The sequence below is a fragment of the Dermacentor variabilis genome, chromosome 9 (assembly GCF_050947875.1).
Source record: "Dermacentor variabilis isolate Ectoservices chromosome 9, ASM5094787v1, whole genome shotgun sequence".
In the NCBI taxonomy this organism is placed as follows: Eukaryota; Metazoa; Arthropoda; class Arachnida; order Ixodida; family Ixodidae; genus Dermacentor; species Dermacentor variabilis.
In genome coordinates this window covers 57,644,622-57,662,093 of record NC_134576.1, presented here as the reverse complement: position 1 = coordinate 57,662,093, position 17,472 = coordinate 57,644,622, and the positions used below count along the sequence as shown (strand labels likewise).

At 42.1% G+C, this 17,472-nt stretch overlaps 1 pseudogene; it reads left to right on the top strand.

The window, feature by feature from the left end:
- The first annotated feature begins 668 nt into the window (after positions 1–668).
- On the top strand, positions 669–16,209 carry LOC142558365 (uncharacterized; annotated as a pseudogene).
- The last annotated feature ends 1,263 nt before the right edge of the window (positions 16,210–17,472 follow it).

Below are 17,472 nucleotides of genomic sequence, written 5' to 3'. Positions count from 1 at the left end.
TACGTCGTTCAGTATAAGACTTGGCACAGTTACTTAACTGGCTTTTAAGAAAAAAGTGCAAATTTGCCTACACCTAGGATTATGTAAGCTACCGCCGCGACGGTGCAAGCGTAAACTTTTTTCGCCACCTGCCGACAGCTGCAGAAAACAGCCTTTTAAGGAGGGCTGACGCGTGTTGCCCACTTCTGGAACATGGAACTGCCCTCCGCGAAGCGCTGCTTTCTGCAGCTACCGACAGGCCGCGAAGCAAGTTTATGCATACGCCGTCGCCGCAGCAGTTCACTTCTTAAAAACCAGGCAATTAACTGTGCCAAGTGGTATATTAAACAACGTAGACTCCAAAATGCGGTTTTCTTGCAAAATATTAGCAATAACCGTGCAGCGGAGAGCACGAAACCTTCTTTTCGAACCTACGCAGCGAAATATGCAGGACCTGTACATTGCTTGGTGGCATTCGCCGCTCCTCTATTTCACAGAAGATGCTAGTGGTATCTGTCTATAATTGAAGTAATGATTGTCTGGTTGTTCTAGTGGTGTTACCAACGCGGCTTCCTGTTGGCTTCTTTCCGCAAGCGGGAATAGAGCGCTCTTTATTCTGTGGGAAAGCAGTGGCTATTGCGTGATCGTTCGGTGTTTATCATCACCTTAGCGTGCACCGAAAGCAAGCGATGACCGAGAATTCCGCTATAAAGCAGCGTAAAGTGTACTTAGACAAGGATGGCTACTTCGACGTGCCGGCCTCTACTTGGTATAGGCATGAAAAGGCGCACACCGTCGCCGTCGCATCGGCAAACTCACGGGCACCATCTACGAGCGTCGGCATCAGTGTGCAGTCGGGAAGCGCGACAGAGGCTTCGCCTAACACATCGCCATGTGGGTCAAATGACGGATATAACAACGCAGTTTCTTCGGACCACGACGGCAGCGACAACTTCATACTCGACACTGATGACGAACCCGACGAGAGGAACAGCTCAAGTGCAAGTGGCACTTCCGAAAATTGGGACAGCTCTGACGGTAACGACGAATACGTTACTAACAAATCCTTTGATGATGACACGTTGCCGTCCTGGTTCGCGCAGTACGGCGGCGAAAGATTGCCGCACTCAAATGTAACAAAGGCGGCCGCAATAGCAGCAGTAATGTTGTTTGCGATGTCTCATGGTTTGTCGTGGACAGCACTGGGCGACCTAGCGAAGCTGATAAACTTTCTTGTTGGCAGAGATGCCTTGCCTTCGAGCAAATTCACTTTTCGGAAGCTCTGGGCGGGAGACATGCGGGATATTGTGCAGCATCACTTTTATTGTGAACCATGCAAACGCGTCATGACAACGCATGGCAATTCTGCTGAGTGCAGCAGCTGTCACAGTGTCAGAACAACCCAGTCATTAAAAAATGAAGGTTGCTTCTTCTTCATTCTTAACCTGGCAACGCAACTCAGGCTTATGATTGAACGGACCAAAGAGGAACTACATGAAAGCCTTGAAGCACTTCAGCACCCGTCATCTACCGTTACTGATATTACCAGGGGTCAGTGCTACAGCAGGCTGAGGGAAGAACAGAACCTTCGCCCTGATGACTTGACATTGACAATAAATACTGATGGGAGCCCTGTATGGAAATCTTCGAAGACGTCAGTGTGGCCCCTGCAATTTATGGTTAATGAACTGCCACCGCATTTGCGATTTAAACACCCGGTTCTTGCAGAGCTCTGGTTTGGTAAAAAGCATCCAGAGATGCAACTGTTCCTTGAGGGGTTCGTGAATGAAGTAAACTGCACAGGGGCAGTGAAGTGGCCTCACAAAGGAGACGTTCATGTGTCAAAGCCTCATGTATTGTGTGTCTCCGTTGATGCACCTGCGAGGGCATGTGTGCAGAACATGGTGACCTCCAATGGATATTTTGGTTGCACATGGTGCCTGATTCCAGGAGAGCACCGAGAAGGTGAGTAAAATATCTTATATTTCTATCAGTCTCTGAAAAATGACTAATATGTATGTTTCTTAAAAATGTGCAAGGTATTCTTGGAGCGTGTAATGCACAGAATATGTTATACGGATATATACACTTTATAAAATACTGGTATTTCATATAATTATGCTGACTATGTGGTGCAATCTAAACATAATGATGCAGGCGCTAGATGTTAGTGACAAAATCGTACTTTGTTACTTTCACTTATGTTATTGTTTCACTGTTTTATGTGCATTAGGGAGCATGCGGTACGCAACGGTGTCTTCTGTGGAACAAAGAACTTCAGGCCGTGTCAAGAGTGAGATGCATCTGGCAAGCAGGTTTAGAGACACCATCAATGGCTGAAAGGGGCCGTCAGCCTTGATGAACTTGAAAGGTGAGTGAGGAGCATTGAAGCCCTAATTCCTTTCCTAATTGCAGTAATACCTGTGTCACATGCACTTGGCTCAAAGATTTCAGTCAAGAGTCACTGAAACTGCCAATCTCTGTCAAACTCGAAAGAGTTGTGATGCTGCAACACGGCACTTCATAATTGCTGTCAAGAGTTTCACCTTATGAAGGAGTGGGACGTTGGTTGCCACACTAAATCTGCACAAAAAATAGACAAAAACGCTATCATTTCTAGCACTATCGTCGCATATGTAGATTGTTTTTAACTATATAGCAGCACCCATTTCGTCGTTATGTCAAAAGACTGTCTGTTCGATGCCTTTAGAAGTGCATGCGTGACACTGGTATAGATTCTTGGCTTCACAGCTTTTCTGCTTCTACACTGTGGGCAGTGCAAATAATTCACTGCTGTACATGTCCATAACATAAACCACATGCAACATGTTTTAGTGTTAATTGTTTTCAACAGGACTGACTCTTGGGCTGTAGTAGGTCTTGCATTATTATGATGGTACATTAGCGCTTGTCCTTTTGTTCCTTGTGTCTGTTATTAATTTGTGCTAGTCTACCTTGAGTATATTAATCTTCAATTATAACAAATATGTGATTCGAGGCAAAGTAATAATTTTTTTCTGCAAATAATTCATGGGGGTGGCAGACATCACATTTTGTGTGTCAAATGCTAGAAGCTAATATTTATATATAACTAAATTTCTTAAGTTAACTACCAGTATAGCAAGTTTAAGAGCCTCGTATATGGTTTTGTAGTCTCATGGCAGAAGTTGGGGACCTGTGTGCACAGCATGGGTACTTGTTAAAAACTCTTCACGTTCACCTAGTTAAAAAAATTAGACTCAAAATTGTGAAGATGTTAAAGTGCGAAACACACAGGACAAAAAAAAAGACACAGACAGCCCGAGCACTAGCTTACAACTCACGTCAAAAGGAAGCTGTCCACTGCTGGCGTACTTAAGCACATGCGCAAAAACAATCACGATCACTAAAGTGTCCATGGCAGAGGCTGAAAATACGTGATGCTAAACTGACATGAAAAAAGAAAGCTAATATAAACTTCGAAAGAACCACAAACTAGACAGAAAGATCTTTTTTTTAACAAGTGCCTTCTGAGGACATACCTGAAGGAGCTTATCACCCACTAAATAAAAACAATTCTTTCTCAGTTAATGACACAGATGGCACACTAACAACTGCCCCCATCCCCCACCTAATCATCTCTGATGCCTCAGTTTGATCATGCAAACATTCTACGCCGTACCATAGAAATAATCTTAATAATAATAATATTTGGGGTTTTACGTGCCAAAACCACTTTCTGATTATGAGGCACGCCGTAGTGGAGGACTCCGGAAATTTTGACCACCTGGGGTTCTTTAACGTGCACCTAAATCTAAGCACACCGGTGTTTTCGCATTTCGCCCCCATCGAAATGCGGCCGCCATGGCCGGGATTCGATCCCGCGACCTCGTGCTCAGCAGCCCAACACCATAGCCACTGAGCAACCACAACGGGTGAGAAATAATCTTCTCCACACAGTTTCGTTACACAATCATTCTACACCGCGCCAAAAAAAGGGAGGCAGCATGAGTTTCCCGAGTAGCTCCTTTTTGTGTGGAAGCTAGAAATAAGGTGTAACCAAAATATGCAAGAAAAAGCATGCAGAAAAGTATCTTGTTTGTCAGAGCAACGTTTTCTACTTGATCGGAGGGGCAGTTGTACAAAAGAATATCTGACAGAACATGCAAATTCTTTTAAGAGCGAGGTAGGTACTAATCTTGCCATGCATTGCAGCTAGTGCAAGTGTAATTCTGAAGACGTATTCTTGGATGATCACTTTCCACGAGCCTGTCACCTTCACCTGATTTTGTACATGGCAAGTTCGGCGACTAGAGGAGTTTCAATCAGGCTGTACTGAAGGTGATATCTCTGAAAGTGACTGTCCGAGAATGTGTCCTCAGATTTCCACGGGTGCCTTGATTGTGCGAAAAAAATTTTGAGGTGAGTGCCCGAGAAATATTTGAAGCAGTTTTGATACATAAGAAGGCTTCATTATAGCATGCGAAATCTTGGTATCATGAAAGTAATCTGGAAAGACTGCCTCCTTTTCTGTGGTAAAATATCGCAGACAAGAAACTGTAATGAGGACAAGGATAAGGAGTACTTCGACAAGACGAAGTAATGACGACAGACAAGGTGCTGAACTAACAACCACTGGTTTATTGTGGAAAATGCAATATATACAAAACACAGGTTGAGCGTAGAACACCAACGAAAACGGTGCCTGCGCCGGGAAAGGAATAAATAAATTACATCACGTGCAGCGTCATAGCAGGCTCTCATGTTTTTAACGAATAGTTCATCTCACAGCTACGCACGGAAACAGGGTACACTGATGCTGGAGTTTCCATGTGATTAGTTAAAAAATGCTTCGGTTATCTCACATGCACTTTGTTTTGTACATCTACCTAATGTTGTGCATTTATCAAAGAGGTTAGCAGCTGCACTCTTTGCAGTTCTGGGATAAATGACTGGGTAGACACACTTTCAGTGAGTAGTATGCATGCTCTCTCAGCCGGTCATTCAAATATCAGCCTGTTTTGCCTATGTAGCCGCGTTTGCACCTTTTGCGAGTAAAATATATTTTTGACATCTTTCAATTGGTAATAAACCCTTCGGTGCTAACAATCGAGCATCCCTCCGACAATAAGATAAGGTTTTTAGACGTCGAGATATTGGTTAGAATTGATCACCACTTAGTTGGAGATACGATGTTATTATTTAATCTTTATATAAATGACCTTCATAACATTTCTTCCTCACCTAATATCGTCATGTACGCAGACGTCACTAATCTTTTCTTTTGCAAATTCTTCCTTGCAATGCTTACAAAACGAAATAAATGATTATTTAAATTTATTATCTGAATGGCTCTACATCAAGAAACTACAATTGAATGTCAACAAAACCAAATATATGATATTTAAACCGATAAACAAGCCATTGCCTGTTAATATAACTGTTCTATTTCAAGCAAAAAGGCTAGAACAAGTAACAAGTAACTACAGCAAAAAATTATGATAAGTTATTAAGCTTGCAAAAACGAGTAGTCCGAATTTTTGAAAACTACCATGGTAGGCCGCGTGACTTACCCACACACAATCTCTTCGGCAAACATTTACGAGCAAATCAAGTATTTTATTATAGATTACTCTTACATATAAAAAAGCACAGGCTCCATGTCAGCATACCCACTTCTCCTCGATACCCATTACGTTATCAAATCAAGAAAATACCATTCACGCATACTAACTACGGACGTCAGGATATAAACTATCAAATACCAAGGCTACTAAACATCGTTGAGCAAAAAATTGATTTCTGTGTGCCTAATTTTAAGCAATGTATAAAAAATCTTCTCATACCCAATCAAATTATTTATACATAAAATGCTATCGCACTAAGATTTTTTTTATGCACTTTATATGTTTTCCTTAATCTGTGCTGTAATGTGAATGCACAAACAAAAATTGAAGCATAAATGTCTTTTTCACGAAGTCATTGTATAATGTACACATTATCTTGTTTATTTGCCTTTTTCATACATTGGATCATCATGTAAGCCAAACGCGCTTAGGAGCAAGAGCCCCTGTCAGGCCTAATGGCCTTTAGCTCTTGTTTCCTCTTTCTGTAATGAAGAAAGAGAATAAACTTCAAACTAAACTGAACAATCCACGCTCAAAGAAAAGTATTGCAGTCTCCTGCCTCAGATCAGCTCTGACCCGTTCATGCCACCACCAGGTGGTTAGTAGCTTCATGCACCAAGTACACTGTGTTACTCAGGCTGGATATCCTATGGCCCTGCTGACTGCTCTTTCAAAAAGGCTTTTGGTGATCCTGACCAGATGAAGGGCAGGGCGCGACACACAGGACAAAGAACCTCATGCAAGCAGAGCCGTCATACCCTATGTCCGTGAGGTCTACTATAGATTAAAAAAAGGTTGCAGGAAAAATAGGCATGTGTGTTTTGTACAGCGCAAGGAACACGCTCTCAGCACTATGCTGCAAACTCAAGAAGGAAAGCCCAAGGAAAATTATTGGTGAAAAAAAAAAACACGGAACACCATTTGTTGACTACACATACGCAGTTTTATAAGATTTCACTGAAGTGTGGACACTGCAACTAGGCCACACAGGCCGATGTTTGAACGACCGGCTGAGAGAGCACATATGCTCACTGAAAGTGTCTGTACCCAGTCATTTAGCCCCGCACTGGAAAGAATGCGGCTGCCAACATCTCTGTGATAAATGCAGAATATTAGGTAGATATACAGAGCAAAGAACACGTCCGGTTTGTGAGGCGTGTTTTATCCAGTCGTGTGGAATCTCCTGGGTCAGTGTACCCTTTGTTTCCATGCATAACTGGGAGATTAACTATTAGTTAAAAACATGACAGCCTGCTATGACGCCAGATGTCATGCGATGATTTCATTCCTTTCCCGGTGCAGATACCATGTTTTTTTTCGGTCTTCTGAACTCGGCCTGTGTTTTGTACATATTGGATTTCCCGCAATGAACCTGTGGTTGTTAGTTCCGCATCTTGTCTGTCATCCTCACTTCACCCCATCCAAGCGCTGTTTGTTTGCATCCTAATGATGTACCAACCAGCCGAGATCAGTACACTCCTTAAGGAACGGTAAGTTAGCAGTAACATTCATATTGCAGTTTGATGCAAAAAAAAAGAAAGGGTAAATGTAGGCACAGTGTGATAATAGAGAAATCTGTATCAAGACTCATCGAGGGGGGAGAAATCAAACATTAAGTTCCGAGGTGACAGCACTTTGTATTTCAAGAAACAGGAATGATACACAGCTCGTACAAAAGGTTGCCGCCAGTTTGTTCTGACCATTTTTGAGAAACAAATTTTCTCAAGCCCCTGGGAGAGAAGGCAAAAGCAGGCATGAAGGGGCATTGTTCTGAACTAAAACAATGGAATCCTCTATGTTTAAATGGGAAACACATTGCGAATCAGCATTGCTATCCAACCTGGGTGAGTGCTTTGCCACGTGTCTGTGCGTTGAAGCTCATAATAAGTGTAATAGTGAAACTAAGGGATGTATGTTTTCTTACATAAGCTACATGTGTTCATTCAGGTCTGGACCTTGTGAACGGCTACAGCGTTGAGTACATGCACTGTGTCCTACAAGGTGTTGCAAAGCAGCTGACAGAAACCATCCTGTCAAGTTCAAATTCTGATGAGCGCTTCAATTCAGGTAATGTGACTCTTTCCATTGCCATTTATTTTTTAATATTTTGATAACATAGTGAAATTACAAGATGCTTGACTTGTAAAATAAGGTGGATTCACAAAGCAAACAATGTCACCAAATGAAATTGCCTGACTGTGTGTCATGGGATTTTGCATCATCAATTTGATGTTTTGTACTTGTTCACAATTGTGATAGATCCTTAAGTATGTTTCACTGGATATTTTTGGTGCATAAAAGTACACTTGTCCTGGTTATGAATATTTGTTTGACATTTTAAAAGGTGCATTACCATCTCCATTGCGTTTGCAAGCATCTGTTGATATGGGAGCAGTGTTTGTAAAGCATGACATTAGCAGGATGACATACTCTCAAGCCGCGACACAGCTGAGCTTTCATTTTGTGGACTTTTATTCCTAGTCAAGTTGCTTGCTTAGGTCTTTTGTACTTGTCTGCTTTCACAATTTTCTCTTCCAGAAAGTGGCAATCGTTAGTGTATCATCTCGTGTGTATGACTCTACCTTGAGAAATAGCTACTCAATCTACACTGCCATGTTTGCTTGTACATACAACTACTGCAGAAAACTTAAATGAATAGAGCAACCGGAATGCATTAAAATTGCTTACTTTCAGGGGCATAGCCAGAGGGTAGCACATTAGGCACGTTCCCCTCCGCCTGAAAAAATGTTATATATATATACACCACTACACCACTGCTTAGCTTTAACATCCAAACTAGCACTTCTGCAATCAATGACTTGTCTGTTTTGGTTGTTCTTCTGCACTCTTTAAAAAGTTTACATCCTTTGGGGCTTATCTTCTCCCACAACAATAATCGTCATCTGCCTTGCTTGTGTTTCCTTTCTTGAAAACTTGGTGCTCGCTACTTTCTTGTCGAAACTGCTGTGCCACACTAATGACTCGCAAGCTGTTCGTGACTTGGAAGTACTGGGCTCGCCGCATTAAAGAAAGGGAATGTGGGCAAGACAGATGATGATTATCATTGTGGGGTAAGATACGACCCAAAGGGTGTAAACATTTTTAAGAGAGCATGTTTTCAACCGATTCTCCCATCACCAAGGACAAGTAATTTTTATGTGTAGTATTTTTTAACTGAAAAGAGTGCTATGTTTTAATGTCCTAGAAATAAAATATTGCACTTCCTTATGACAATTTTTAGGCATGTAATGCTGTTTATTTTGATCTATTTTGAGCAGTGCATCCACTTGTTTGCATAGATTTGTCGCGTCACGCTGATGAAATAGTTAAATTAGTTCGCGTTGTCTGTTATAGGTGCACCATCAGCCCTTTCCAAAATAGATGCACGGCTGTTGTCCATCAAGCCACCTCACTGCATTACAAGGCTGCCACGGTCTGTTCAAGAAAGAAGCCATTGGAAGGCATCTGAATGGAGAAACTGGCTCCTTTTCTATGCTCTGCCTTGCCTTAATGACATTCTGCATCATGAGTACTGGAGGCACCTTTCCAAGCTTTGTGAGGGTATATGTATCCTCCTTCAAGAGGAACTCACCATTCTTGAGATTGACAAAGCTGGTAAGATCCTAAAAGATGTGCTACTGCATGCATGCAAGCCAAGTTTGAACTCAACACCTTATGTGAGCTTATGGTAATGTTTGCAGATACTCCGCACACAGACTATCAGTCCACGGTTTGTACTGTAGTGAGCTAACCTGTTGAATCTTTCAGCGCTTGTATGACCAAAACCATGTCCACATAGCAGAGATCTTGAAGACGAGCATGCCAAATAAGGTGAAACATGCTAGACATATTTCTACAGAAACCTGCAAGGTGGAGAGAAGTAATTATTTAATAAAGGCAAAATGAGACATGCACCCAAACATTGCAGTTGCTTCGGAGGAAACCCATGCACGTTCCTCGAAAGAAAAGCCTCACAGTTGAACAAAAATTCATCCTGGTCCGGGGCTCGAACCCAGGACCACCACCTTCCTGGGGCAGCCACTCTACCATATGAGCTTGGGCCAGGACCAGGATGAATCTTTCTTCAACTGCGAGCCTTTTCTTTCGAGGAACCTGCATGGGTTTCCTCCGAAGCAACTGCAATGTTTGGGTGCATGTCTCATTTTGCCTTTATTAAATACTATTATTAAAATTTGCCCTGCAATGCAGAGCAAATTTCCGTGAAATGTTGAAATTTCTTCTTTGCCGGTCAGGTTACGACCGCACTTTAGATGACAAAAGCTGGGGTTGCTTATGGCGAGACTGTTGAGGCTACATGTTAAACTTTGGAAAAGCACTGTATTCCTTCTAAATATCAGACTGGCTTCAGTGCACAAACCCTGCAGGGATGTTTTCATGTCGAGCAGTGTGAGAGTACATGTGTATGCTTTTAGGCATTGTTTATCTGCAAATATTTAAAACAAATTGAGCCATGCCCTGTTTAAAACTATTTTGCTTTTCAGAGTCTCTTCTCAAGAACTTTGTGTCAAGGTGTGAAGCATTAGATGGTGTGGCATTCATGACATATAATGTCCACGCACTCCTCCACCTTGGAAACTGTGCCCGTTCCCTTGGGCCCCTTTGGGCACATTCTGCCATCGTGCTTGAAGGGGGAAATGGCACCATTGTGCGGCAGATTTCCGCAGCAAAGGGCCTTCCGGACCAAATTGTAGAACGAGTCGTCATGTCTCAGCAGCTGCAGCGTCTTCTTGGAAGTCCACTTCTAGCTTCTGAAGAAAAAAGGTTGTGCAATGGATTTCTTGGATATTCACCTGTGAAAAACTTTTTGTGTGTAGATGGCTTATCACTGTTGGGCACAGGTAAGAAGACAGTGCTCAGTGCTGAAGAGCAGGATGCACTGTATAGTCGGTGTGGAGTGGCTGTGTCCGATGCTGTGGAATATGAGCGATTTGTGCAAAAGAAGCAAGTTTTCCACAGCACTGGATTCAGAAGACCTTTAAAATCTGATACGACCTTTGTGCAGACATATGCTGGGTGCTATGCACGAATTGAGAAAATACTTGTGCTTCAGGAGACAGGCTGCTGCTATGTTATCTGCAGACCAGTAATTAAAGCAGATGTTCGTGCCATTCCTCCTCACACAAAGGAGTGTTTTCTTTCGTGTGATGGAACGCGCGACGTGATCTTGCCTGATGAAATTGTTGACAGTTGTTTGTGTATAGATTTTGTGCAAGAAGATAAGATGTTCATTTGTGACCTGCCGAACAAGATTGAAAGGGATTGAAGGGACACTAAAGAGAAAAATGAGTTTAGCTGTATTAGTAATTAACCGTTCCTCATTACCAAAAAAATGTGTCTAAAGCTACTGTGGAATGGAAGATCCATAAGGAAAACACTCTACAGCAACTGCATTCCACGAATCTCCTTGCTGCTTTCAGAATACTAGGGTTCAAACATGTAGCGAGCTGCTTATCACACATGTATACCAACCCGTCATCACAGAAGTGAAGTGGTATCCTGCACAAACAAGAGGGATGAGTATGTGCTGCAGCACACTTCAACGCCAATCGGTGCTAGCACAGCAGAAGGCTTGCTGTTGTAACGAAAGAGCCATTTACAAGTGATCTGGGTGTTGAATACAATACAAATAAGTTAGAAGAGAATGTTTGTAAAGCGCACAAGAATGTGCCTTCGAAATACTGAAATCAACAACAATAATGCAGCAGAGGCCTGAACAGTTTCCAGGTAATGGTTAATATCTCAACTGAGGATACAGCTTATGAAACTTCAGTAGTATCTGTAAATTCCACACTGTAGTTTAGCATTCGATTTTACTGCCACACCTAATTTTTGTAGTTGATACTTTTTTCTCTTCATATCTTGGGGTCCGGTTTCGTTGCAAGGGTTCCCAAATTTATTCCACAGGACCGAGAGGTTCCTTGAATGACACATTGGAGTTCGGCGAGCTGTCAAAATAAATCTGCCCCATGTTCCTTTCAGTGTATTTTCACATTAGAGCTTGAATTAAAAAAAGTAAAAGCATCACAACCCCACTTCGGTAGCCTTCATGAATAAGATCATTGCGACAGTGGCAAGGGTCACTCGTGCTTGTTTGTGAACGAAAACTTAAGGCGGCTTGAAAAGCGGTCAGCAGAGCTAACTGTTAGGAGAACAGGTGCGCTTCTCTGCTTTCATTACTAATGATTCTGTTAATTTGAGGGTTGCAGTTTAAACGTTGTAGTTGTGAAATTACACTAATGAACATATTTTTACAAATCACTTAAGTGGACCATTAATGCAGTGTAATTGCATAATTGCACTATTTGCGATAAGCATGTCATAGTATCGTGTTGAGGGCCACCAAGTGGAATGCAGGTATTTGGCTTTAAAAGTGCCCATCAACACTACGGAAGATGTTGAAGTTACTGGAATGATAAGCATGTCAGTCTCTGTAGGCTGTGCCAAAACAAGCATGCTACACTGTAAGCCACGGGATAAGTGCTGAGGCAAGAGAAAAACTGATTCAGCTGTTCAGCATGATTATGCTTGATGTATCTTAAAGGTAAACAAGACAAAGTAAATGATAAATGTCAAGACGTGCTTCCATAATAATAGTGCCTTATTTGTCTAACGTGCTTGTAATGAAATTAGTTGGGGGGTGAAGGACGTACATTTAGTCTCATCTTACGAACAAAGTCACTCGTACTTTGAGAAGATGCTGTGTATTCCTGAAAAGATGTGAAGTGGCAATGCTGTCTTGAAATTGTTGCACTAGCTTGGCATGATGTTATAGATTTTGATGCCATTTGCTTACGCTTAATGAAATCCTTACGAGTAAAAATGAACGCATTGTGTTCCAAAAAAGCCGATGACTGAATTCAGGAAATTTTAACTCCTGCCTAATTACAATGGCTTAAATGCGAAAAAATGCTTTGCGATCTGTGATGTCACACTGACTGGTTTCGGTGTGAAATAAAAAAAAATTGATCATGATTTTATCTTCTAATAATCACCCCAGCTGTTGCCGCAAAATCAATGAAACTAATTTTTAAAGATACTTTTTATTGTAAGCTGATTCAGTACATCTCTTTAGTGTCTTTTTGATGTTGCAAGGTAGGCTCTGCACTTGCAATGCAACTCATGTAGAACACCCTTTTTTGGGAAACATTTTTCTTGTTGGTACCCAGCATTTAATGTTTGTCATATTTAGCTTTCAACTTCTTGCCCACATTTTTTCGAAATGAAGATAGTTCTGTTAGAACCGTCTGTTTTGTTTGGTCATTTTATGGCATCTTTATAAACCTACATTTTCATTTTCTGTTGTGGGGTGTAAGTATGCTTCTAATAGGAGAGAGTACGTGCGTGTGTGGATAAAGCCAAGTAGAGGGACAGCCTATTTCCTCAATAAAGGATTGGAATATTTTCACACTCCTGCTTCATCTACCATGCATGTCTGGTACTTTTCTTTTTGAGGAAAGGGTGCTATCACTTGTATTTTGTTAGTGTTGTAAAATCATGTTCTTTGTGCTGTATGCAGTGCTGTGTCAATTGCACCAGTCCACGTTTCATGAAAGTTGCTACATTCGTATACAAATGAGATGACTTACGCCAAAGCTATGCCTAAGCTATGCCAAAGAGCGGTGAACAATGCATGTGACATGAGCATATGCAAAGGATGCTGTACTTGTATGCCTTTCTCCACTCAGATGGTAGTGCTGCAACTGGCATATGTATATGACTACACTTACATACACAGATTCATGTTCTGTCATTTTGGTGATAATGGATATTGTTGGCTACAGCTGCTGTAGAATTTATGCTTTGTCACTGCAGTCATCGATTGATCTTTTGAATGCCAGTTTTGTTATACTTGCTTGATAATTTGGTAATCTAAGCAGTGCTTCATAGAGCCACACCCCAGCCACTCCTTATGCCTATCCATAAAGCCATATATGCATGGTGGGACAAATTTCGAAAGCCATGTAACAATTTTGCTAGACATTTACAACATCTCCACACATCACGTCGTGAAACTTGTAGTTGCAAGCTATTTGAAGTCTTCATTTTAAAGTTATCATCCTCGCCCTTGCCATTGGCAAGTGATTTTTGACTTCCGCATGCAATTCACTGCTTCGAGACGTGTTCACTCACTGTCAAACTAATTTTCAACCACAGTTTCTGTGCAAAATAATGCATGTTAGGCCTACCAATATGGCTTGAATGACTGGATGGCATGGTGGCAGGTGACAAGGCGCCATTGGAAGGTTGCTGCTATTTTTACTTTAGCGGCCATGAATGGCAGTCAAGCCCGAGATTGTGTTTACTGATGGCTGATTGCCTATTGAGGGCCAACCTCCTCATTGCTACCAAATTTGCCTGTAAATGAGTTTGTTTTCTCACGTTATGCTTCCTGTATTTCTGAGCATCAAGTTAGGTGTGCGTACACCCTTGTCCTACTGCAGCATCTGTTTTGTAGTATTTTATCTCTGTCCTTGGGCTCCTATGCTATCACAAAAGGAACATACCTTTGTTCAGTAAGACCCCAATTTGGAAAGTAGTATTTGTACATTTTAGCCATTTTGTATCTTGCTTTCTATACTTAATAACATTGCACATTCTTGTGGTATATCATGACCACCTGCTATAACATGACAGCAGAGTATTGGTAGACTAACTAGTTTCTTTTTTGTAATATCTTTTTGCACTAGGGAATTGCTATTGAAATAGCAGTGTGAAAATATTTGAATGTTAGAATTCAAATCAGAATAGTTCCAGCCATTTCTGTTTTTTTTTCTACACTTCTTTACTACACCTGCCCTTTCTTTAGGAGTAAAAAATATAGGTTGTCCAAAGGGCGTGCTAGAGGGGAACTGGGCGAAGCTGACCATGCTGTTTGTGTGGAGGTTGGAGGTTGCTTCATGTTCTACTTTGCACCAAGAAAAATATGTTTGGTGAACCTAAGCACCTACTTCCCGAAGTGCAAGTTCTGAAGTGTTTTCCAGTGCCCTTATTTTCATAAGCCACACTAGCTACTTTTCAATTGGGGTGATGCACCACTGGGGAGAGGGCATTCGGTTAGCCCAGAAAACTGGCGATAATAAATTAAATTATGGGGTTTTACGTGCCAAAACCACTTCTGATTATGAGGCACGCCATAGTGGAGGGCTCCGGAAATTTCGACCACCTGGGGTTCTTTAACGTGCACCTAAATCTAAGTACACGGGTGTTTTCGCATTTCGCCCCCATCGAAATGCGGCCGCCGTGGCCGGGATTCGATCCCGCGACCTCGTGCTCAGCAGCCCAACACCATAGCCACTGAGCAACCACGGCGGGTAAAAAAAACTGGTGATAATGTCAGCATCATCTGAAGCAGGTGAATTGTTACAGTGGCTTCCTAGAGGGGAGTCCTTGGGCACTGAGTGTCCAGGATGCACCCTCTTGGCCACATAGATATAACCAATTACCCATAGCCAGATGGTTGATGTCAGTAACAGTATCTAGCTGTGTGATCTGGTGTGACACCTTAGCAGAAGCAGAGGGCAAACTTCCGAAATGCTGATGAAACTGTTGAGCCACATCCATCTGTTGAGAGTAAAAAACTTCTCTATAGAAGTCATAGGCAGTAACTGGCCTCTGTGAATAAGGGTTGCGTGGGTACTGATCAAAACGTCGATCAAGAAGGTCATCGTAGGATTGTTGGGCTAGATCATAATGCAGACTGTCTCTGTAGCTGCTAAAGTAGACAGTGAACATTGTTAAACTGCGCGAACAAACGGACCACACAGACAGCATGGGACGAGGACGGGCGCAGACTTGCAACTAATGTTTATTCCACAAAGACCACATATAAGTACACCCCCGACATACACCACTGCGCATACGCGAAAAAAGAAAAAATAAAAGAGAAGAAAAACCTTGTATATGCAAAACGCGACCTACCTTCGCTCGCCAATAAACCTCATCTCACTGTTGTGTAAATAAACTGAGGTGTCACTGACACAGTCTTGTCCCTTTTTTCTAATATGGTACGCCTCGAGTAGCTCTCTGGCTCGGCTATCTCGGCAGCGGCACAAAATCTTTACTTCCTTCATGATCGGCTTGCACCTGCACACCAAGCAGTGGACTGGCAGGTGCCCATTCGTTTTATTTCTAATTGAGAATTCATGCTCACGCAAGCGCACATTCACGCACCTTCCTATTTGGCCTATGTAAACTTTACCACATGATAGAGGTATCTGATAAACTACTCCAACACTGCAATCTACGTGGAAAATGGAGTGCTTTCTTCCGCACCCTTGGAAGCTATCTTTACTTCTTCCTATGTGCGAGCATACCCCAGCGAGCTTGCCGGGAGCCGAGAACGCTATCTCAACTCCATACCGTTTCACAACCTTTTTTAAGTTGTGGGAACTCTTGTGAACATAAGGCACAACTTTATGTTTCTTATTTTTGCGCTCCCTTGTGTCTTCAGTAATATTGCCCTCCATCTTTATCTTCTTAAGCACTGCCTCCACTACTGCTGAAATGACTGATTGCGGGAAACCTGCTTCTTCCAACCTTACAATCTGCCTGTCAAAGCTTTCCTGTATTTTGTGTGTGCAGGACTTTCCTGAGGCTGATATGATACACTGGGTGGCTATTGCCCGCTTTACCGTTTTCGAATGAGCCGTATCGTAGGGCAACAATTTCTTTTGGGATCTTGGGTTATATTTCCAGCACACATGGTCGTCACAGAAGCTTGTAGCGCTGTCTAAGAATTGAATATTATTATCCTTTGTTAGTTCATGGGTGAAAGTCAAACCCTTGCCAAGGCGCTGAAAGATGTGTAGTACACCTGCGATGGCGTTGTCATACGTGCAGCTGGCTTGCTTTTTTAAATGTACACGAAAATCGTCAACATAATGAAACACGGTAACAACCTGGTCACGATCAATCCCTTCCTTTACCGCTCTGTCAAATTCTGATAAGTAAACATTGCACAAGATTGCGCCTGTCCTTCTCCCATGCTGTCTCTGTGGTCCGTTTGTTCGCGCAGTTTAACAATGTTCGCTAATATGTACCAACTCGCCCAACAACAAGTTCTTCTAAACTATAAAGTACACACTGTCTACCGGGTGCTGCCAAGGAGTCAAAGTGGGTGCATAAACAATGTCACAAAGCATTTGAGATGTAATATTGTAGTGTATAACATGCATGTGCTAATGACCAGGGACATGGGAGGTATTCTCCATTTCGGTGGGGGAAAAAATGCAAAAACACCCATGTACTTAGATGTAGGTGCACGTTAAATAGCCCCGGTCCACTTTCATTGCCATTAATTTATCATTTCTTTAGCACAATTAGTAAATAGAAGTAATTTCCACTACGTTGTCCTTGGTGTCTTTGTTTGTTGGCTTCTCATGGTATGATTAACAAAAATCGGTCTTCTCATCACTAAGGTTGTGTCGTTCTAGAGCCTTGGCTATCAAGTTTCCAAGTTGCCCTTTAAATAGGCAGTTCACCTCCCATAAGAGCAGTTTTGCAAAATTGTTGCCCTTTGGAATGAGGTTGACAGCAGATTACTTCATTCGATGCATAGGACAAATAATTGATGACCTACGTATATTGCTGTATTGGGAATGGTAATGTCATGCAGTGTGTAGGGCAGACAACTTGCAGTCTGATACAGTTACGGAGTTTGGCGCACGAACAGACGGGAATGCAGTCAAAGGTGATGGCATCGCACAGGATGATATGAGATTTTGATACGAGAAAATTAGTGGCCATTGGGTAGGTTTGTTTCGCACATGAAAGTAGTTAGATGTGGGAGAGGAGAGACCGCTTTGTGCTGTAGTTCACTCAGTCAAATCAAGAGTGGTGGAAACATGTCAACAAAGATGCAGAGACT